Below are 21,253 nucleotides of genomic sequence, written 5' to 3'. Positions count from 1 at the left end.
ACCGGACTGTTTCACGTGCTTTTTCGTCCACCGTCATTCGGTGAGTACGATGTGGACGGCGGTAAATGTGACGCGCTGCTGCTGCTGCTGCTGCTTTTATGTTGTCGCTTGTTGCTGTTATTGTTGCATTGTATTAAGGGTGATTTTGCTCACCCCTTGCTGTTATTGTTGTTTTTGCTGTTGTGTGCAGCTAATAACGACGACGCTGGGGGCCGTTGGCAAGCGACAGCGGAAGCTGATGCTGATGATGACGCCGGTAATGATGATAACTGTATATATGTATGTATGTGTCTGGATGTGCGTGTGTGTGTAGTAATGTTCAATGGAATTGATGAAATATATGTTCATAGATGTTTATAATTTGCTGCACCAATATAATTGCATATTATTGCGCTTGCAGCAACAATGCATCTGATCAACCTTGCGACACAACCGTTGCAACTGAATTAACCGAAATTGGAGATTTGATAAATGTAAGCGTAAACAGGCATTAATTTCGTACGTTCCCAAATCAGTTAACAGTACAAAACAAATATGGCAGTACTTATGTAGATATGTATGTGCGTGCCCATAAATAGGCGTTGAGCATAGCAGAGCGAAAGCGCACTTAAAAGATGGTCACTAGTCACCATTCGCACTTACCACTTTCTTGCTGCTGTCTAACATAGTCACCGTTATCTCACCCATTACTAACACCATGCCGCACAGCAGCGCCCTCTCCGCCCACATTAATATTCATAGTCGTTCATTCGTGCGCCTGCCGCCTTCTACTTCTTCCCGGAACGTTATATGTTTTGCCTTGCATTTTTTATGCGCTTTCACCTTTGCTTTTGTTTTTTCTCACTTTCATATTTATCCCTTTCGTCCGTTGCCTCAAATCGGTGCTTTTTTATTTGCGAATTTCTCTCCATTTTTTCTTTACCCTTTAGGAGTTATTTTTTTCCATTTTGTGCACATCTTTTTCTTGAAAAATTTTTTTTTTCACTTTTTTGGTTTGTTATTTTTTTTTTATAATTTGAATTTGTTTTTGGTTTTCACTATTTTACATATATACATTTTGACCCGAACAAACCGATTCCTCGTCGCTGTCGCTGCCGTAGCCGTTGCGCCTATCGGCCAGTTAGATGTTGCAACATTCGTGTTGTTGTCGCAGTAGCGCCGTTGGTGGCGTTGCATTCGCCTACACATTCATTTTGGTTAGCTACACTCATCTGTTGTTGTCGGTATGTAGCTAGTGGTTTTATTTTATTTTGTTTTTCTATTTGGTTTCGTTGTTATTGTCAGTGCCATCGTTTTACCACATGCCACATACCTCAGCCGTGCTTCGTGCGCCGTCGATGTGGCTGCATCGACAGTTATGGCTGCTGGCTACCATAGAAATTTTTTAGGTTTAATTGTATAGATTTTATGGTTGCCAACAATATTATATTGGAAAATATAAAACAATCACAAAAGGCTTTGGTTTAATTTGCGAGTTGAAAAATTCATTGCGGTGGGCCAGGTGAGGTATCACCCAATAACTTGAATATCAAACCCCAACCTATGTAAAACACTAAAGTTAAGAGAACTAACGGGTGATCGAAGTAGAGGTACGTTCGTTCAACTTATGGTCAACATAAACGGCCTACTGAGCGTACTATTCGCAACACCATCACCCATCTGGAGACCCATAATTCTTTATTGGATAATATTCGATCGAATAGACCATGTCCAGCACGCAGTGAAGAACATAAAGCAGCCGTAACTGAGAGTGTACACGAAGACTGTGGAGAGTCGATTCGGCGACGTTTGCAGCAACTCGATCGACGTATGGAAGGACTTGGCGCATATTACGTCGAGATCTTAAATTGAAAGCGTACAAAATACAGCTTGAGCAAGAACTGAAGCCGCTCAACCTTTGCAAGCTACATTGCTTCGCTCTATGGGCTCTTTCTTCCAAGATTTCCGAGCGACATTCTGTTCAGCGATGAGGCCCATTGTGTGTAAACAAGTAAAATTGATTCATTTGGGACGAAGAGCAACCTGAAGTGATTCAAGAGTTACCGTTTCATCCAGAAAAAATAAAGATTTGGTGTGGTTTGTGGGCTCGTGGAATTATCTGTCCAGAATTCTTCAAATTCGTTCTTCTGCCGGTGAGAACGTAACCATCAATGGTGACCGTTATCGCGGCATGATAACCGACTATTTGATGCCTGAAATTGAAGTTTCGTGATCTCGACATTTGGTTTCAACAAGACGGTGTCACTTCCCACACATCGCATCAATCAATGGATTTATTGAGAGAACTCTTCCGTGGTTGATTTCAAGTTTTGGCGGGCGATAGGCCACCAAGAGCGTGTGTTCGACTTCTTCCTGTGGGTATATGTAAAGTCTAAAGTATATGCGGACAATCCCGCTTCGATTCAGGACTTGGAGCAAAACATCACGCGTGTCATTCGCCAGTTACCAGTCGAAATGCTCGAACGAGTAATCGAAATTGGACTCATCATCTGATCTGACCATCTGAGACGTAGCCATGGCCAAAATGTGAAAGCGATAATCTTCAAAAAATAAATGCCAAAGAATGTTCTTTTGAATGTCGAATGATGATAAACATTTCCCATTAGATTTTTCTAACTAAACCTCGTAAATAGAAAAGGACAAATGATATTTCAGGGCTAGATCTCGATAAACGAGATTTGAATATATAGCCAGAAATCTCAACATGATCAACGCAAAAGAGAGCATTGGGAAATCACCTACATAATATATATGCAAGATGGAATCGGCTGAAAGTAAAGCTTGCGTCGATGATGCTGAAACATTTCCGAATGCTCAGCTTCCATCTGGTAGAGTTCCATTTTTACATTTGCACATCTGCGCTCAAATAATCACGTGGCCACTCTGTCAATGCGTGTTTTGCCACAATTTTTTGCATTTGCTCTTTCCCACCTACTACAACAATCATAGCCCGTGCTGTGCTATGTGTGTGTGTGCAAGCCTATGCGTCGACTACGTAAGGGGGTGTCAATGGTATAGAAAAAACACATTCCAATTATTTTTAGTCGGTTTTGTTTTGCTTTTTTTGTTTTTATTTTATTTTTTTTTTTTTGCAACACACATATTTGTGTTTTGCTCTGCTTTGAGTGTGTGGCCTGAAACACAGCGTGTAAGTGCAATAGCAACATGATGACAACACGACGATGCACATGCGTGAAATGCGTTGGTGCGTCACAACAACAACAGCAAACACGTCGCATCAACTAACAAGCAAAGGCAAACACAAAAAAAATAGAAAAAAACTAGAAAAAACCAACAAAAAACACCAGAAAAACATGTAAAATGAGAAAAATGCAAAAAAGGAGGGAAAGGAAGGAGAGCAAATGCGAAAAAATGCGTTTTGTTGAGAGAGAATTTGGTTGGGTGTTGTTGTTGTTGGCACTGTTGGATTTTGCTTTAGGCCGGAGTGGGCTTTGTTGTTTTTTTTATTTTTTTTTGGTTTTGTTGTTGCAATTACCATCACCCAATTGTGGGAGTGGGGGGCGGGCGAGCTAGACGATCGACGGCCTAATGTGTCAAATAACACACAACTATTTGTGGATGTTTGAATATATATGTATGTATGTATGTAATTGCTGGGATACATCCGTACCATTACGGTAATGCCCGTAAATGCATGTACATATACGTAAACAACAGCAGTTCGAATTAACACACATACTTATATATACAACAATGTATGTGTATTTGTAAATATTCCACGCTTATTTATGGAGGTATCCATTCGTTATAGAAAAACAGGGCTTTAAAATTCGTTATATAAGCATAAGCAATAAGACAAAAACAATTTTGTAACAACATGTACAACAACATACCAGTAATGCACATCTCCACACACATACTCGCACATATCTGAAGCGCGTGCTTCTCAATAACTCATAAACAATATATGTACATACATATGTCCATAATAATCAGTTATTTTGTAAACAGAAGGCTTATATACGACTCCAACGAAGGCTCTAAGTGCTACTCTATTTCGAGTGGAGTACCGCAAGGATCGGTCTTAGGCTCTTATGGAGCCTTATGCATGACGGGGTGCCAAGAAGCTGACCTTATTGTGGTAGCAGTGGCTAAGCACATACCAGATGTCCTCCAAAGCAAATGCAACGAATGCATAAATGGTCTACGTCAATGGTTCTCTTCCATGAATCAAAAACTGGCTGAACATAAAACAAAAGTATTGCTCATAAGCAGAAGGGAAATTCAGAAAAGAATAACTCTTACTATAGGATAGTGTGAGCTTACAGCCACGGCTTAAGTACCCGGGGAGTATATTAGACTCCAAAATTGAAATCAAGGAGCACTTGGCAGCAGCGTCAAGCAAAGCAAATAAAATTTACAACGCGTTATCAATCAATGATAGCAAATAGAGGCTGTGTGCGTTCCAGCCGACGTTATTTAATTGCAAAAACCAAGATGTCTGTCTCTGTCATTTTGTATGCCGCTCCAATATGGATCCAGGCGTTAGATATAAGTGCGAATACTAGATCAATAAACGCAATACATAGACTGTCAACAGTAAGAATAATAAGTGAATAGGATGAAAACTATAGTAGTTTAACGGTGGAAAACTTGATTGCACTCATGTGTCAGTCCTCCGATAAATGGAAAGCTGTTAGCGAGGCAGCAACTTTAATTAGGACAGAACTGAGACATTTACAATTAATCGTCAATCAGTCCGTACCAAAGAGGAGACTTAAAATGTCTAGTCACTCCCACAAAGTAATACCTAATCCTGTGGTTCCGTTGGAGAATCTTGTGTTGGGAGTATGTTAGGTTTAACGAATTAATGTTCCGCACTTCGGCTTTCGAGGCTTTCCCTACTTTCCCTACTTTCATCTGATGCGCTGAGCGAGTGATTCCACATTCCATGAACACCTCCACAAAATATTTATGTTCTACGGCTATTCATAGGTCATCGCCAAAGATATTCTACAAGTCGGTTGTATCTTTAACCCCTTCACTTCTAAAACATAGATCCGATATAATATCCAGCATTCTTGTGAGTATGAAACAACGTTAATTGCATGTTACGAAAGCAAAGAGACAAATGAGCGAACCACAAAAGTACAGTGTTGAGCGCCAATTAAAAAAAATAACAAAAGAATTTTCAAGAAGTCTATGATGCAATAAGAAAGCTCCGTAGGCTTTAGGAACAATTATCGAGGAGCTAATAGAAACACCCACAGTGGGAAAAATTTGTTTATGTGCATACACATGAGTATTCTTATCGGCAGTCTGCATTGAGCGAACGAGTCACAATTAGTGATGAGCGATATTTTACTAGCAGCTGCGATCAATTTTTGTAAATAGCAGTGATTTACAATCCCAATTGAAGTTCAGTTTTTGAGTTTGATCACAGTAGCTAAAGAGTGCTTTTGTTCGACCACAGTACATATAGGAGTTCAGTAATTCTAATTTGATCACTGTAGCAATAGCAAGTAGCAATCACTGTTCAGTAGCAGTCACAGTTCAGTAACAATAGCAATACGAAAGTAGCAATCACTAGCACTCACAGTTCTGTGGCAATATCAGTTCGAAAGTAGTAATCGCAACAGCTATTTTAGTTGCGATTTCGATAATTTTGGGTACGGTGATTACAAAAGCAGTTAAATGTACCCAAAATTTACTAATTAGTTAATTGTGATTACAAAAGATTTTGGATATTGTTAAAATTAATAAAAATGTAAATGTAAAAAAAAATGTGGAGTACAAATTCTCATAAATTCGTTTCTTTTTGTGGCGATCGCAGTAGCAATATAAAATCACATTAATTTAAAAATAACAATCACGGAATTCACAGTGATTCAAAAATAGCAATATCGCTCATCACTAGTCACAATGAGATCAGCATTATTTATGTAATGTATGTAATTGGCGTTGAACCGTTTAGCCGGTTAAAGCCGAAACGATGAGAGCGCGCCACTCCTCTCTTTCCTTCGCTGTTCGGCGCCAGTTGGAGACTCCAAGTGTAACCAGGTCGCTCTCCACCTGGTCCCTCCAACGGAGTGGAGGCCTTCCCCTTCCTCGGCTTTCTCCGGTGGGTACTGCATCGAACACTTTCAGAGCTGTAGTGTTTTCGTCCATTCCGACAACATGACTTAGCCAGCGTAGCCGCTGTCTTTTTATTTGCTGAACTATGTCAATATCGTCGTATAACTCGTACAGCTCATCGTTCCATCGTCTGCGGTATTCGCCGTTGCCAATGTTTTGAGGACCATAAATCTTGCGCAAAATTTTCCTCTCGAAAACTCCTAGAGTCCTCTCATCTGATGTTGACATCGTCCAAGCTTCTGCACCATAAAGCAGGACGAGAATGATAAGCGACTTGTAGAGTTTGATTTTGGTTCGTCGAGAGAGGACTTTACTTTTCAATTGCCTACTCAGTCCAAAGTAGCACCTGTTGGCAAGAGTGATTCTGCGCTGGATTTCGAGGCTGACATTGTTCGTGTTGTTGATGATGGTTCCCAGGTATACGAAAGTATCTACGACTTCGAAGTTATGTCTGTCAACTGTGACGTGGGAGCCAAGACGCGAATGCGCCGACTGTTTGCTTGATGACAGGAGATATTTTGTTTTGTCCTCATTCACCTCCAGACCCATTCGCTTCGCCTCTTTAACCATGTGGGAAAAAGCAGAACATACGGCGCAACTATACTACTATTATAAAGAGGAAATATTTGTATGTATGTTTGTATTGAATAAACTCAAAAACTCAATTCAATTTCAAAAATTCTTTCACCATTGGAAAGCTACATTCACGCCGAGTAACATAGGCTATATTTATTTCTAGAATCTCAACTTTCTGGAAATAGTTCCCAGGTGAGGGTATCAAAAAGACTCAGTGATGAAGAATCATAATCTGTAACTGAAAATAGTCTTTCAAGTCATTATTTTCGCATCGCAATCGCATGACAGAGAGTCGAGTAACGAGTGAACAAAATTTCAAAACCTCCCAAGTACGCGCCAGAGAGTCGAGTACGGAGCGTGTAGAGCGGCTTGAGAAATATGCAAGCTCGCACAAGGGCGTCGAGCTCTGAGCGTTCTCAACGTCTTCGTAATCAGAGAAAAAGACAATGGACACCAAAGACTAGAGGTCGTAATCAAGTTTTAGCTCATTGCAAATTAAATATATTTTCATGTTCGAATTTCCCTCATTTTACTTTTTTAAAATGAACCCACACATGAAACAGGAAAGTACATACATACATATGTATGGCAGAGTGTGAATTACTAACTAACTTTGTATTAGTGTTTAAACCCTTCGAAGCCGGTCTGCTAGTTGGTTTATATTCTAGAAGTATAACTGTTGTTGCAACTGATTTTAGTTAGTTAATTTTATCTAATTAATGAAGAAGTTTTACTTAACAGACAAGTACATAGTATCTAACTTTGTCAAACTGATACGGAACACTTTTTATAATAAAACTCTTCGGACATCTCGCTAGGAAATACCTATATATTATAAGTTGTAGAGACAAATTCTAACCGAAGGAACGATGGATCTCATATGTACTTGGTATTGGGAGTAGATATACATATGATATGTATCAATTTTTTGAAAAAAAAAATTTCGCACATAAATTGATATTTCAATGTTTGAGTTGCTTGAGCTTATAATAGCTTAGATATGAGAACGTTGGTCGTAAGAAATTGTGGATGTTCTTTTGATCCGATTTCGATCTATTTCATAATGTAAGAATTGAGCACTGCCACGCCTACTTTTCAATTTCGCAATTGTTGTTCCTCAAAGCCTACTTATGTAGAGTTACCATCTTATTACATCATTATTTAGGGTTAAATTAGACTGTTCTGGAGTTATTCGTTATATATTTATTGCAGTTTCAGTCAAGTCGAAGAACACCAATACATCGAATAATAGTCTGTAGGCACGCCTGTACATCATCATCATAATCCTATCATCTTATCTACATGACCGCTTCATTGTTAGTTGTAATGATCAATTGGTACTTAGCTCAAATTTCGACTATTACACTTTTGAAGTGTTAAAAACAACAACAGGTAATTAGGTAATTTAAAACGAATAAATATTGTCTAATATCTGTAATGTAATAGAGAAGCAATTTTAAATTTGTGCAAACAGAAATGTATAATGTACATACATATGTATGCGCAGCCCTAATTTACTTGAATTTGTACAATTAATTTATTTTAATGAGAGCCTGAAAAGAAGGTTCTCCAATCATTTTTTGGTTGCTGTAAACAGTTTAACGCTGATGGATAATGTACATACATATGTTGTACAAAAATAAAGGTATCCGTGCGTGTGTGAAAACAAAAGCAAAACTGGCGTCCACCGGAAGTGCAGCACTTTGTGGGCCAGCAGAGCAGCAGGTGCACGGAGAGCAAGCGTGCCGTAATAAAATATAATAAAAATGTGTGGCAGGCCTAACTACGCGCACAGGGCTTGCCCTGACGCACCGCGCCTCGCTACGCCACGCCTGCATGACGATATGGCCGAGCAAGGCCTCATTGTGAAAGTGAACCGATTTACACAATTTCCCACACATGCAGCACACAAACAAATATATACGCAGACAAGCACAGATTTACAAATATATAGATATCTTTCTAGCTGCATGCGCGTGTGTTTTGCAACTATGCGCCCGCCCGCTCATCGGCATGACATCACACCACAATTGCCGTCTTGACTCGGAGGCGGGTCAAACATTTTATTTCTATTTTTATGTATTTTATATTTTCTATTTTTATCTAGTTGTTGTTTTATTTAATAATGCGGAATGTGTGTGTGAATTTTGCGTATTTTTTCAGCGTCATATCCAAATAGGCGGCAACACTATTGAATTTATTTATTTATTATTACCTATTTTTACTTCAATGCACTTGGCAACAAGAGTATGGATATTGAAATGATGTTGCGTGGAGCTCGCAACTCGGTTACTATAGCCTATATTTTGCGAAAGCAATGAAAAAATAACAGAATCTTAAGAGAGATTAATTCATTATGAATGCACGGATACTTTTCTCAAAAGACAGGTTATTCAACCAAACAAGTGCCGAAAATCATTAACTAATTCGAAGAAATATCAGGGATCGACTTATAGGATTTTGACAAGTCTAAAGTATAGGCACGTCGATGGATTCGAGCGCTATTTGTATATGTACTTTTGCAGTGAAGTTGGAGAGAGTCATTACACATACAACACACGGCTGGATTGGATCAAACTAATTTTTTCCAGGAGATTGATTCATAAGTGAAAGTCGTGTATTCTCCGTTATTCGAAATTATCCTCCAAAATCACAAAATATGTGTTTTCGAAGTATGAAAAATCACTTAAAATAAAAGAATATGTATATGTTAATTAGAAATTTTTATAAATTGTGCCCGGACTTTTTGCATCATACATTTTTTAATTTTTTTCAAAAAGATTCAACTTTATATACATCGTCTACTCTATAGCACCTGTGTTATGTATAATGAATTCACGGTGTTAAAATTCTTCGATAGTGCGCATGCCGAATAGTGTTTTCAAAAGATAACTGTATTTTAATCTCAATCTCATCTATAGAGATCTGAATAAATCTTCTCGAGTCCACAACATGACAACATGACCTAGGCAGTGTAGCCGCTGTCTTTTTATTCGCTGGACTATGTCTATGTCGTCGAACAACACATACAGCTCATCACTCCATGTTCTGCGGTATTCGCCGTTGCTAATGTTTAAGAGACCATAAATCTTCCGCAAAACCTTTCTCTCGAAAACTCCTAGTGCCGTCTCATCGGATGTTGACACCGTCCACGCTTACACACCATAAAGTAGGACTGGAATGATGAGGGACTTGTAGAGTTTAGTTTTTGTTCGTCGAGAGAGGACTACACTTTTCAATTGCCTACTCAGTCCATAGTAGCACCTGTTGGTAAGAGTGATTCTGCATTGGATTTCAAGGCTGACATTATTATCGGTGTTGATGCTGGTGCCTAGGTATACGAAATTATCTACAACTTCAAAGTTATGACTGTCAACAGTGACGTGGGAGCCAAGACGCGAGTGCGCTGACTCTTTGCTTGATGGCAGGAGATATTTCGGCTTGTCCTCATTCACCTCCAGACCCATACGCTTCGCTTCCCTATTCAGGCGGGAAAAAGCAGAACTAACGGCGAGGGTGTTGTTTCCAATGATATCGATATCATCGGCGTACGCCAGTGGCTGTACACTCTTATAGAAAATTGTACCTTCTCTGTTTAGCTCTGAAGCTCGTACTATTTTTTCCAGCACCAGGTTAAAGAGGTCACACGATAGCGAGTCATCTTGTCTGAAACCTCGTTTGGTATCGAACGGCTCGGAGAGGTCCTTCCCGATCCTGACGGAGCTTTTGGTGTTGCTCAACGTCAGCTACCACAGCTGTATTAGTTTTGCGGAGACACCAAATACATCTGAATAAATGGGGGGAGTAAAACAGATTTTTAACTTAAATCTTTAGTCTTCTCTGAGAATGGGGTTATGCACGTACATATTGAAATTAGACGCCCCCCATGTATGGTCCTCCCGCTCCTACCCTGAATTATGATGGTTAACAATCTGTGAGGGAGAATCGTGGCTGCATGATTACAATAAAGGCAAGCCAGTTTAGATATCATATCCTAACTAACGGTGTGGCTGAAAGTATCCCATTAAAAAGATTAAATTGATCTATACACTGGGAATCACAAAATTTCAGTGGAGCCTATTAATTCAATGAGTTGTATTCGACTGCAAACAACTTACAGTTCCTAGAGTTTATTTTAGAAAGTCTACCAACGTGGAAGAGAAAAAAACAATGAGAGAGTAAAGAATGACTCACACCAAACGCGTCCATAATTAATCTAAATATATTATATAGAAAAGACAAATCAAAATTACTGTCTTTCCAAAGGAAAAAATTCGGCACAGCCTCGAGAGGGTCCATAGAAAAAAATGGACGGAAATATATAATTCGTGGAGAACTGTTAGATGGATGATGGGATTGCAAGGAAAATAACTGAATAGCTGGGTTTCGTGTAATAACCATTAATAGCTGCCAGTCCTTTATACAAAAACGGTAGCAAGGATCTACTGAACCAAAGTTAATTCCTAAGAGATCTATCGAGTTCAGCGAGCTTTTGTAGGGTATCTAACTAAAAAGGATACGAATATAGAGTTTAACCTAACCTATTCTGAGGAGGTTGGCCTTAATTCAAAAATGCATAAAGCGATATAACTTTGCTACTAATTTTACTAATTTTAAATTTGATAAAGGGAGAACAGATATGGACAGCTCAAAAAACTTCTATATCCAAGTCAATTAATTTAGAATTCAGAAATACGAAGAATTTGCTAAGATTTTTACTTCCTTAAACAAAACTGCTATGAGAAAATCTCCCCTGAATCCCTAATGGGTGACTTAAGGGGTTAGGGGTAGTCAGAGACACGAAAAAATTAGAATTTTCGATAAATTTCTTTTGCTATTAAATCATGTTATTTATCAAAAGTAATAATATGGCATTATTATACAATGTTTTGATTTAAGTCACGAAAATTTGAGAAAAAAAGAAGTAAGGAAAGGCCAAGTTCGGGTGCAACCCGATGCAATTTTATAAAGATAACATAATTCGACCCATAAAGTTCAATAGAATAACGAAAATCATCATAAATGTTATATGGGGACTAAGGTAATTCCTGAACCGATTTCAATCCTTTTCACCACATAGATACAATATATCGAAGACCATACGCTCACTTAATTTTATATTATCTATTATTAGGTATATGAGATCTGGGGGAAGTTATGACCATTTTTGGTACAGAGGGAATGAATTACATTAAAATATCTGAGAGATTTACCTATATTTTCAGTGAACAATTACTCTTAGGCACTGAGTTCTTCATGTTCGATATCAGGGGCCTTGAAAAGTCATGGTCCGATTTTGCCTTTTTTTCCACAAGTGATGTCACAGCTTAAATACAGTATTTGTGTAAAGTTTTATTCCGCTATATTATAAAGTGAACGAATCAGAAGAATTCAAAATTTAGTTATATGGGAAGTAGGCGTGGTTGTGAACCGATTTCGCCCATACTCCACCCGTGTCATCAGGGTGTCAAGAAAATATTATATACCGAATTTCATTGAAATGGGTCAAGTAGTTTTGGAGATATGGTTTTTTTTATACCATTTTAAATGCAGCTCTTCTGTACCTACTTTATAATGAATTTTAAGGTTTCTGTTGGTTTTCCTTACTGAATAAAAGCATTTTTAGTAGTTTTCAACATAATCTTTGTATGGGAGGTGGGCGTGGTTATTATCCGATTTATTTCATTTTTGGACTGTATAAGGAAATGGTTTTTTTGGTATGCAAGATATATACAAAAAACCTATTGGGGTCGGGGTCACGCCCACTTTTCAAAAAAAATTACATCCAAATGTGCCCCTCCCTAATGCGATCATATGTTCTAAATTTTATTTCCATAACTTTATTTATGGCTTAGTTATGATAGTGTATAAGTTTTCGGTTTTCGCCATTTTGTGGGCGTGGCAGTGGACCGATTTTGCCTATCTTCGAAAGCAACCTCCTCAGGGTGCCAAGGAATATGTGTTCCAAGTTTCATTTAGATATCTTAATTTTTATTCAAGGTATCGCTTGCACGGACAGACGGACGGATGGACGTACAGACATCCGGATTTCAACTCCACTCGTCATGCAGAACATTTATATATATAACCCCATATCTAACTCTTTTATTTCTTGGTGACTCAAACAACCATTATGTGAACAAAACTATAATACTCTCTTAGCAACTTTTGTTGCTAGAGTATAAAAATTATAATTTCCAAAGTTATAGCTGTCTGTGTTGACCCAGTTTCAAAAAAAGTTCCTTGCGATGACAATCATAAGACCTTGGAGATTCATCTAAAATCAATCGGATGAAAAAAATTAGTTTTATAAATAGATAATCCTGGGCCTGAACCAAACTTTTTTTTCAAAAAATAAATATTAGCAACAGTTAATTGGTCTTAAAAAATCGAAATTTTTGAAAAAAAATCTTCGGATCAGGCCTGAGTTTATTATGCATTCTAAAAGCTGTAGAAATTTCATTAAAATCTACCGAGCGGTTTTCGAGTTACAGTTCTCCAGTTCAAAAAACATAGTTTTGAGAAAAGAGCATTTAAAGTTTCACACTAGCTTGTTGGAGTTATCGTTGTTATTTGTCGAATAACTCTAACAGCAATTATCGGATAAAAAATCAAATTTTCGGAGTATAGTTTTCCTGACTAACCCCTTAACAGAGTATATTCAGTAGGTTATAGGGACAAAAGAAGTATGGTAATGGTTAAGAATGTTAATAAAAATAATCTATAAGTAGTGCGGAAACAACCCTAATTTAATAATACACTAAATTTGGTGTGTTATTAGTCGTTCGATATATGAGGATTTTTGCATTTCTCAAGATATCAACAGCAGGAAAAACAAAGTATTTACTCACTTCCAAAGTAAAGAAGATCTTTATTTGTCTCCCTTTACCCGGAGAGCTTCGATTATATGTGTATGGACTTTCATAGGGTCGGTGGTCGGATTAAGGGGTTTTTGAAAATTTCATAAACTTGATTTTTTCAGTCTTATTAATTAGTAAATGTTTAAAATATTTTCCAAACATTTCAAAACATTCGAATAAAATTCTAAAAGGAAGACACTTTGATGTTCCGCCTATCAGGGAACGTCAGTTTCAATTTCAAACTTTAAACGCGCTTATCTCAAAATTAAATTTTTTAAGTCGGTGGATACGATTTATCGAAAAGTTAAGAAGCGATTTTGTTAAAATTTTATTATTTTGTAATTATTTTTTGTTTTTTAATATTAGAATAACCAATAAAGAGTTATGCTGTCCATGGCAAGAACATTTTCCTGTGAGACATCAAGAAGGATGAGGTTCCAACGACTGATTGAAAATAAAAAGTTCACAAAAAACTTTTCAAACTGTACTGCTGATTTGTTTAAATAATATACATATATGTATATAAATAATATACAGTATAATCCCGATTTCCGGATCAAATAAAAAAAGCAATATTTTAATTTCAATTCATTTTTTTTATGTAATGGGTTTTACTTGCGTCGTTTATATAGTATGATTTATAAAACATGAGCTATAACGACAATGAATTACATAATACCTACAAACCAATGATTTTAAAATTATCGTTGAAAATAGCTTCTGATTGATCTTTGACGTAATGAATCACATCTTTTCATTGTGGTCAAGTCCCTGATGCGCTTCAACTGTATGGAATCCGTTTCGTCCTGTGTTTCAAACCACTTAAAAGCAACATTTAGAGCTTCTGCGTGTGTCAGTACTTGACATACATCCCTAGGGTCTTCACTATCTCAGTACAGCCACTTCTTATTCCCTTTCCTTTCATCGCACCCTTCAGCAATGCTAAGGATTGCGCCGTCAAAACATTTTTAAATTGGCAAATAGAGTCGAGACTAATACATAATCGCATTTTCTGAGAATCGAACCCTTAAATAAGTTGTATCATGGAGATGCGAAGGCATACTTAATTGACTGCTCGACTTGATCTAATATTCACAGACGTACGTACCCAGAGAAGTGCTCTTAGTTAACAAAGAGTGAGAATTCTGGTTTCTGTTGTAACAACAAAATGTCTCCAAGTATGTAGTTCAAATTGAACACTCAGCTGACTATTCCAGAGACGGTCCCTTAAATTTCTCTACCAACTTTAGACTTCAGTGAGTTCTGAAGACAAGACAAATCATTTTCACTAAACCTGTCACTTATTCGACTCCAACTAAACGTTCCCTTTGAATTGGTAATTTGCTAGTTAAAATCTAAAGCCAGTCCTTTGTGATGCCGCAAACTCCTTAAAATAGATGTCCTACACACTAAAGAGACGACAAAGTGCTTTGAGCATGTAACAGGGAATTAGGGTATATGTTTATGTTAAAGATGCATCCAGCTCTGGAAGACCAATTATTGTCATCGTGTCTGATTGCCATGTAAGCACTATTTATATTACTCGAATCGTAGTGCGAAATGTTTTGTTGTGTGTTTAGTTGAATTGCCATAAAATCATCTACTATGAGCTGCTCTTCTACGGCCAAATTCTTAATTTGGACAGGTACTGGAAATAATTGGACCGTCTTAAGGACGCTATCGCCAAGCTGCAATCAGCTTTGATCATAGGAGAGGAATTGTATTTCATCAGGTCATGTCATGCCACACATATAAATAAGAATTTTCAATTTTCAATAAGAGTATACTGTTGCTGGCGTTTGTCGATGATATTGATTTCATTCGTCCCAAGAAGCGTCATTAGGTCTGTTTTCAGCAGGCTTGCCAAGAGGTGCTACTTTGGATTGAGTAGACAATTGAAATACAAATCAAAATCATCTCTCGATGAACAAAGACCAAACTTTACAAGTCCCTGCTCATTCACGTACCGTTATATGTATGGTCAGGAGACATGGACAGTGGCAAAACAGGATGTTGGCGTGAAAGTGACGAGTTTTCGAAAAAAATTTTGTGTGAAAGATTTATTGTCTTTACACATTGTAACGGATAATAGAACGAGGAGCTGCACGAGATACACCGCGACATTGGAATGCATAGTTCTGGGAATCAAGAGACAGCAACTACCCTGGCTAGATCATGTTTGTCCAGACGGATGGGGAATGGAATATGCCCGCCGGGAGAAGCAGTTGATGAGGAAGAATCCCAATCAATTGAGAAGACCATTAGGAAAAGAACCTGGCTGCACTTGGTATTACCAATTGGCGCTAAATAGTGAAAAGAACAAGTAAGAAAGAGTTTAGTTCGCGTGTAACCGAACATTAAATACTATCGCAACTTATTTATTTAATTTTATTAATATAACACACAATTTTACTCACATATTCGGCATATATATGGTTTAAAGTCCATTGAAAGTTGGAAACCCTAATATTAGGTATAAGTTACCACTAGATTTCACAAATTTTTGGCACGGAAACATATTATTAGAAGAAACACGTTCTCTCTCAATTTCTTCAAAATGTCTAAGGCACGTACTTATATTATCGGTAAAAAAAATTATTAGAAGGGCAAAGTTTTGTTCCGATATCTCCACCTGTGTTTACTTTATACATATACTAGCAGACCGCTCCGGCTTCGAACTGGTTTAAACAAACATTTCAAAAGTTATACGTTTTTCACACTTATACACACTCTTCCATACATATGTATGTACTTTCCCGTCTCTTGCGTGAGTTCATTAAAAAAAAAGTAAAATGAGGAAAATTCGAACATGGAATTATACTTTATTTGTAATGAGCTAAAACTTGATTGTGACCTCTAGTCTTTGGTGTTCGTTGTCTTTCTCTCTAATTATGAACGTTCAGAGTTCGACTCCCTAGTGCTCCGCACTCGACTCTGTGACACGCGATTGCGATGCGAAGAGAATGACTTGCAAGACGATTTTCAATTTCAGATTAAGATTCTCCATCACGGAGTCGTTTTTGATACCCTCATGTGGGAACTTATTCCAGAAAGTTGAGATTCTAGCAATAAATATAGCCTATGTTACTCGGGGTGAATGTAGCTTTCAAATGGTGAAAGAATTTTTGAAATCGGCACAGTTGTTTTTGAGTTTATTCATCACAAACATACATACAAATCTTTCCTCTTTATAATATGTAGTAGTATATATTGTAAAGTAAACGGTTCAGATCGTCTTCAAAGTTCTGGTATATGGAAAGTGGGCGTGATTGTGAACCGATTTGGCCCATTTTAAAAATATATCACTGGTATGCCTGGAAATTCTTACGAACCGAATTTCATTGAAATTGGTCGGGTAAGTTCGGAGATATCGTTTTTGACCCATTATTGGGCGGAGCCACGCCGTTTTAAAATGTTGTTACTTTACTATGATCTGTCCAAAGGGATACACCTCAATAAGGCGTGCTATCCCCACTTCTATGGATCCTAACAATGAATAGTATGTTGTTAGATCTATTGAAGGGGGGAGTACATGTGGTGGCCAACGCTGACGATTTGGCGGTATCAATTAGGGGAAAATTCCCACATATACTTTATGCAAACAAGGCTAAATGAGATAAATCGTTGGGCAAAATCATGTGGATTAAGCCTAAATGCAACCAAAACTGATTTAGTGATGTTTACAAGGAAACACAAGATTCCAGAGTTCACACCACCTTCAATAAACGGCACCTCGCTACCAATAAATGAAAAGGTAAGCTACCTGGGACTTATTTTAGACAGGAAGCTGTTATGGAAACCAAACTTGGAGGCCAGGGTAAAGAAGGCAGCTTTGGCACTATACACATGCAAAAGAATGGTTGGACCAAAATGGGGACTAACTCACCGCGTATCACATTGGCTCTACACAGCTGTAGTTAGATAGATTATTACATATGGGATACTGGTCTGGTGGCCCATAATTTACAAGAAGTACGCAGTAAAGGGTATGGTAAGTTTACAAAGAGCTGCATGTATATGTATCAGTGGAGCTCTCAGAACAACGCCGAGCCAGGCATTAGATGCGATTCTGTATTTACTGCCTATAGATCTAGGCACAAAATCGGCACTAAGGCTGAGGGAATCGTCGCTACTACAAAACTGCAATAGGGGACATTCCAGTACACTCGGCAAGTTCCCATTTCTACCGAATAGTATGGACTTTCGAAATCCTATAGAAATGAATCTAAACTCGGACCTACACATATCCTTCCCCTCTAGAGAGGAGTGGGAAATGGGGAAAGTGGACAAAGATTCAGAGATAAGTATCTATACAGACGGTTCAAAACTGGACAAACGAGTAGGAGGCGGGGTATTTTCAGAGAAACTGGATATCAGAATCGCTTTCCGATTACCGGATCACTGCAGTGTTTTCCAAGCAGAGATCTCTGCAATTAAAGAAAGCCTTCTCGTTTTGTCAAAAAGAGTGCTAACGACTAAGCACATATTAATATTTTCGGATAGTCAAGCGGCTTTAAAATCACTAAAGTCGCATAGAATATCATTGAAGATAGTGAAAGAGTGTTTGGATTTACTAATAGCTATGACATCATATTTCACGATACACCTGCAATGGGTCCCGGGACATAGTGACATTCCTGGAAACTGTGTAGCAGATGAATTAGCCAGATTTTGCACAACATTGCAGTTAGATGCTAATAAAGAAAGAATTTATGTACCTCTGGCAACGTGCAGATACTTAATAGATAAACATGCTGTTGATATGGCTGAATCACAATGGAAACAATTAACGACTTGTTCCGTAATTAGACAAACATGGCCTGAATGGAGTAAGAGCCGCACTTGTCGTTTACTGAAATTTAGTATGGAATGACACAAGAACCCTTGTAGGGGTGTTAACGGGACACTGTCTGATTGGTAGACACGCCAGCAGGCTGGGGTTACCTAGTAACGATTACTGCAGAAGCTGCCAGGAAGAAGAAGAGGAAGAAACGATTACACACCTTCTATGTGGATGTAAGGCTCTGTATAGGAAAAGAATTGCAACTATTGGACGCGGTTTTCTCGAGGATGTTCACTTTATTAAGACCACAGGGTGGTTCAAAGATGACCCTATTGTGTGTGTGGGATCTCAGTCCCAGTGGTGTCACAATGGGCCTCCAAAAGGCCTAGGTGCGTCGTTTTGACAACCACATAACCTAATCTACTATGAAATTAAAGCTTTCTAGTGTTTTTCATTAGTACATTCAAATATATTTAGTAACTTTCAACATAACCTTTGTATAGGAAGTGGGCGTGGTTATAATCCGATTTCTTCTATTCTATTATAACTACATAAGGAAGTGGCTAAAAGAAATTACTAGAGAGTTTGGTTGATACAGCTTTAGTAGTATATATAGATATGTACAAAAAACTTAATTGGGGGCGGGGACTCGCCCACTTTCGCAAAAAATTACATCAAAATGTGTCCCTTGGTCAGATTTCGCCCATTTTCAATACCAACCTCCTCAGGATATGTGTACCAAGTTTCATTAAGATATCTCAATTTTACTCAAGTTATCGCTTGCACAGACAGACGGACAGACAAACGTCACCTTGATCATTAATATATATAATATATAATCCCATATCTAAGTCTTTTATTTCGAGGTGACACAAACAACCGTTATTTGAACAATACTATAATACTCTCTTTAGCAACATTGTTGCGAGAGTATAAAAAACGACGTTAACTCGACTATAAGAGGTGTCTACGTCTGTAAAGAAACGGTTTTATTTTACGAATATATATATAGTCACAGCTTGTCACTTTTGGTGGTTGAACGTTAAGTGTTAAGTGGTTAAGCACACCTTCTACTGTTTTTAAAGGATTTGCTTCCCCCAAATGTATTGGACCCAAAGTAAAGCATATTTGCAAAGCATTAAAACAATTTGGATATATTCAAAACATGATAGGTAAGGACATCAAAAAAAAAAAAATGGAGATGAATTGCAAGATAGTTAATTAACAGCGAAGTGTGCAGTATTTAATTACAAATTTCAATCAATTAACAGAGTTTTTCTTGCGTGCAAAAATGCGTTGTCGAAAGTTGGTGACTGTACTTAAATAATTACGCCAAAGCGGCATAAAAAGTGTATGTGCGCATAGTACATATTTGTACATAATATACAGATGTATCTACATATGTAGCTGCGTAATATAGGTCTTTGCAGTATTCAAAACTATATACATGTGTACATCTGCTGTTGTGTGCGTGCCTTTTGCATTTCGCCATAGGCCGGAAAGCTCAAGTCCAGCTATTAAATTGATTTTTTAGCAAAACCATATTTGTTTGAACTTTAATTATTTATATTTGTTTTTTGTTTTATTTATTTTTTTCTGATTGCTGTTTGCAGTTTTCCCTTTTTTGTTTTTTATTCCGCATATTTTTCTGTCATTTTTATTTTCATTGCCATACCTGTTTCACGCTGCCCGCACGCTTCGAATGTGTGCATGAAATAAACGCGGTTGTTTAAGGTGTGGGAAATCAGGAAATACACACACACATATACACACAAAAAGAGCAGAAAAACCAAAAATAAAACAAATCAAATAAAAAAGTCTGTCCAATAAAAATAGCTAAAAATTATAAAAATAGTGTAAAAAGGCAGCCGCGCGCACTCGCCACAATAAACGAATTTAAATAAAATTATATGCCAATAAAAATCAAACACACAAACCAATGGGACAGAGCAGCGGTTGGCCAGTCAGCCGCTTTTCAAATTGTCCGCCGAAGGGGCAGCGCGACGCCCGCCGCTCATGTATTGGTCGTTACAATTAAGCGTAGAGCAAATGCAAAAACGTGCAATGGTGCGTATGTGTGTTTTGCAACTGTATACATACGCAAACCGTCAACCACACACATACACGCATGTAGGTGCACTTGCATCTACTTATTATGGGGCCACAGTGCGTATGAGCAACAAAAAGCTAAGCAAAACTACAAATGCGCAAAGCTGTACGTTCATGTACATATGTATGCGCATATGCGTGCAAATGAACGTGTATGTATGTCTGTATGTATATGCATTTATTTTAACGTGCATGTCTGCTTATGACTCGCTTCGCGGCTGTTGTTTTTGCAAATTTTTAGCGTTTTTGTTTGGAAATCATTTTGTTTTGTTTATATTTTATTTTAAATTTTTTGTCTCTCCATTCACATTCTTTTTTACTACTGTTTTTGCCCCCTCATTTTATTTAATTCTGCATTTGTACGTTTTAGCGCTGTACATATTTTCGTTTTTGTTTTCTTTTTTAGTCGTAGCTCTGTACACCAGTACAATCTGCACCGAAGTATTTTTATTTTGTGCACAAATGCAATACAATAGTTGGGAATAATTCCAAGCACACCGATCCACCCTTTCTGCCGCTGTGCTGGGCCAAATATTGATGGTGTGCCTCAATCAGTTGATTAATTTTATGAGAAGTTTCTGTAATGCAGAAATGCACGCAGCTCTGGTCACACTCGGAAAAAACACTTTCATCTTGGAAGACCAAACCAATCAACCAAGTCACAACAAAAGTAAGCAGGAAATTAAGTATTACAAATTATTGAATCAAATCAAAATCTCCACAATCCATTTATAAAGTATTGGAGTGCGCCCGTATTTAAGTGCTCCCTACTTATTTTGTTTTATTTAGGCTGTGTTTTAGAGTTTTCTCGCCACCTTTAACTATTTGC

The 21,253-nt window shown here is 37.7% G+C and overlaps 1 protein-coding gene across 2 annotated transcripts in view; it reads right to left on the bottom strand.

The window, feature by feature from the left end:
* LOC105213641 (zinc finger protein rotund) overlaps positions 1-21,253 on the bottom strand; it is a 161,544-nt gene that overhangs the window by 29,707 nt on the left and 110,584 nt on the right. The gene's annotated exons all lie outside the window — the stretch shown is intronic.

Source organism: Zeugodacus cucurbitae, chromosome 2 (genome assembly GCF_028554725.1).
Source record: "Zeugodacus cucurbitae isolate PBARC_wt_2022May chromosome 2, idZeuCucr1.2, whole genome shotgun sequence".
Lineage (NCBI taxonomy): Eukaryota > Metazoa > Arthropoda > Insecta > Diptera > Tephritidae > Zeugodacus > Zeugodacus cucurbitae.
Note: the sequence above shows the minus strand (reverse complement) of the source record. Positions and strands in the feature narration are given on the sequence as shown.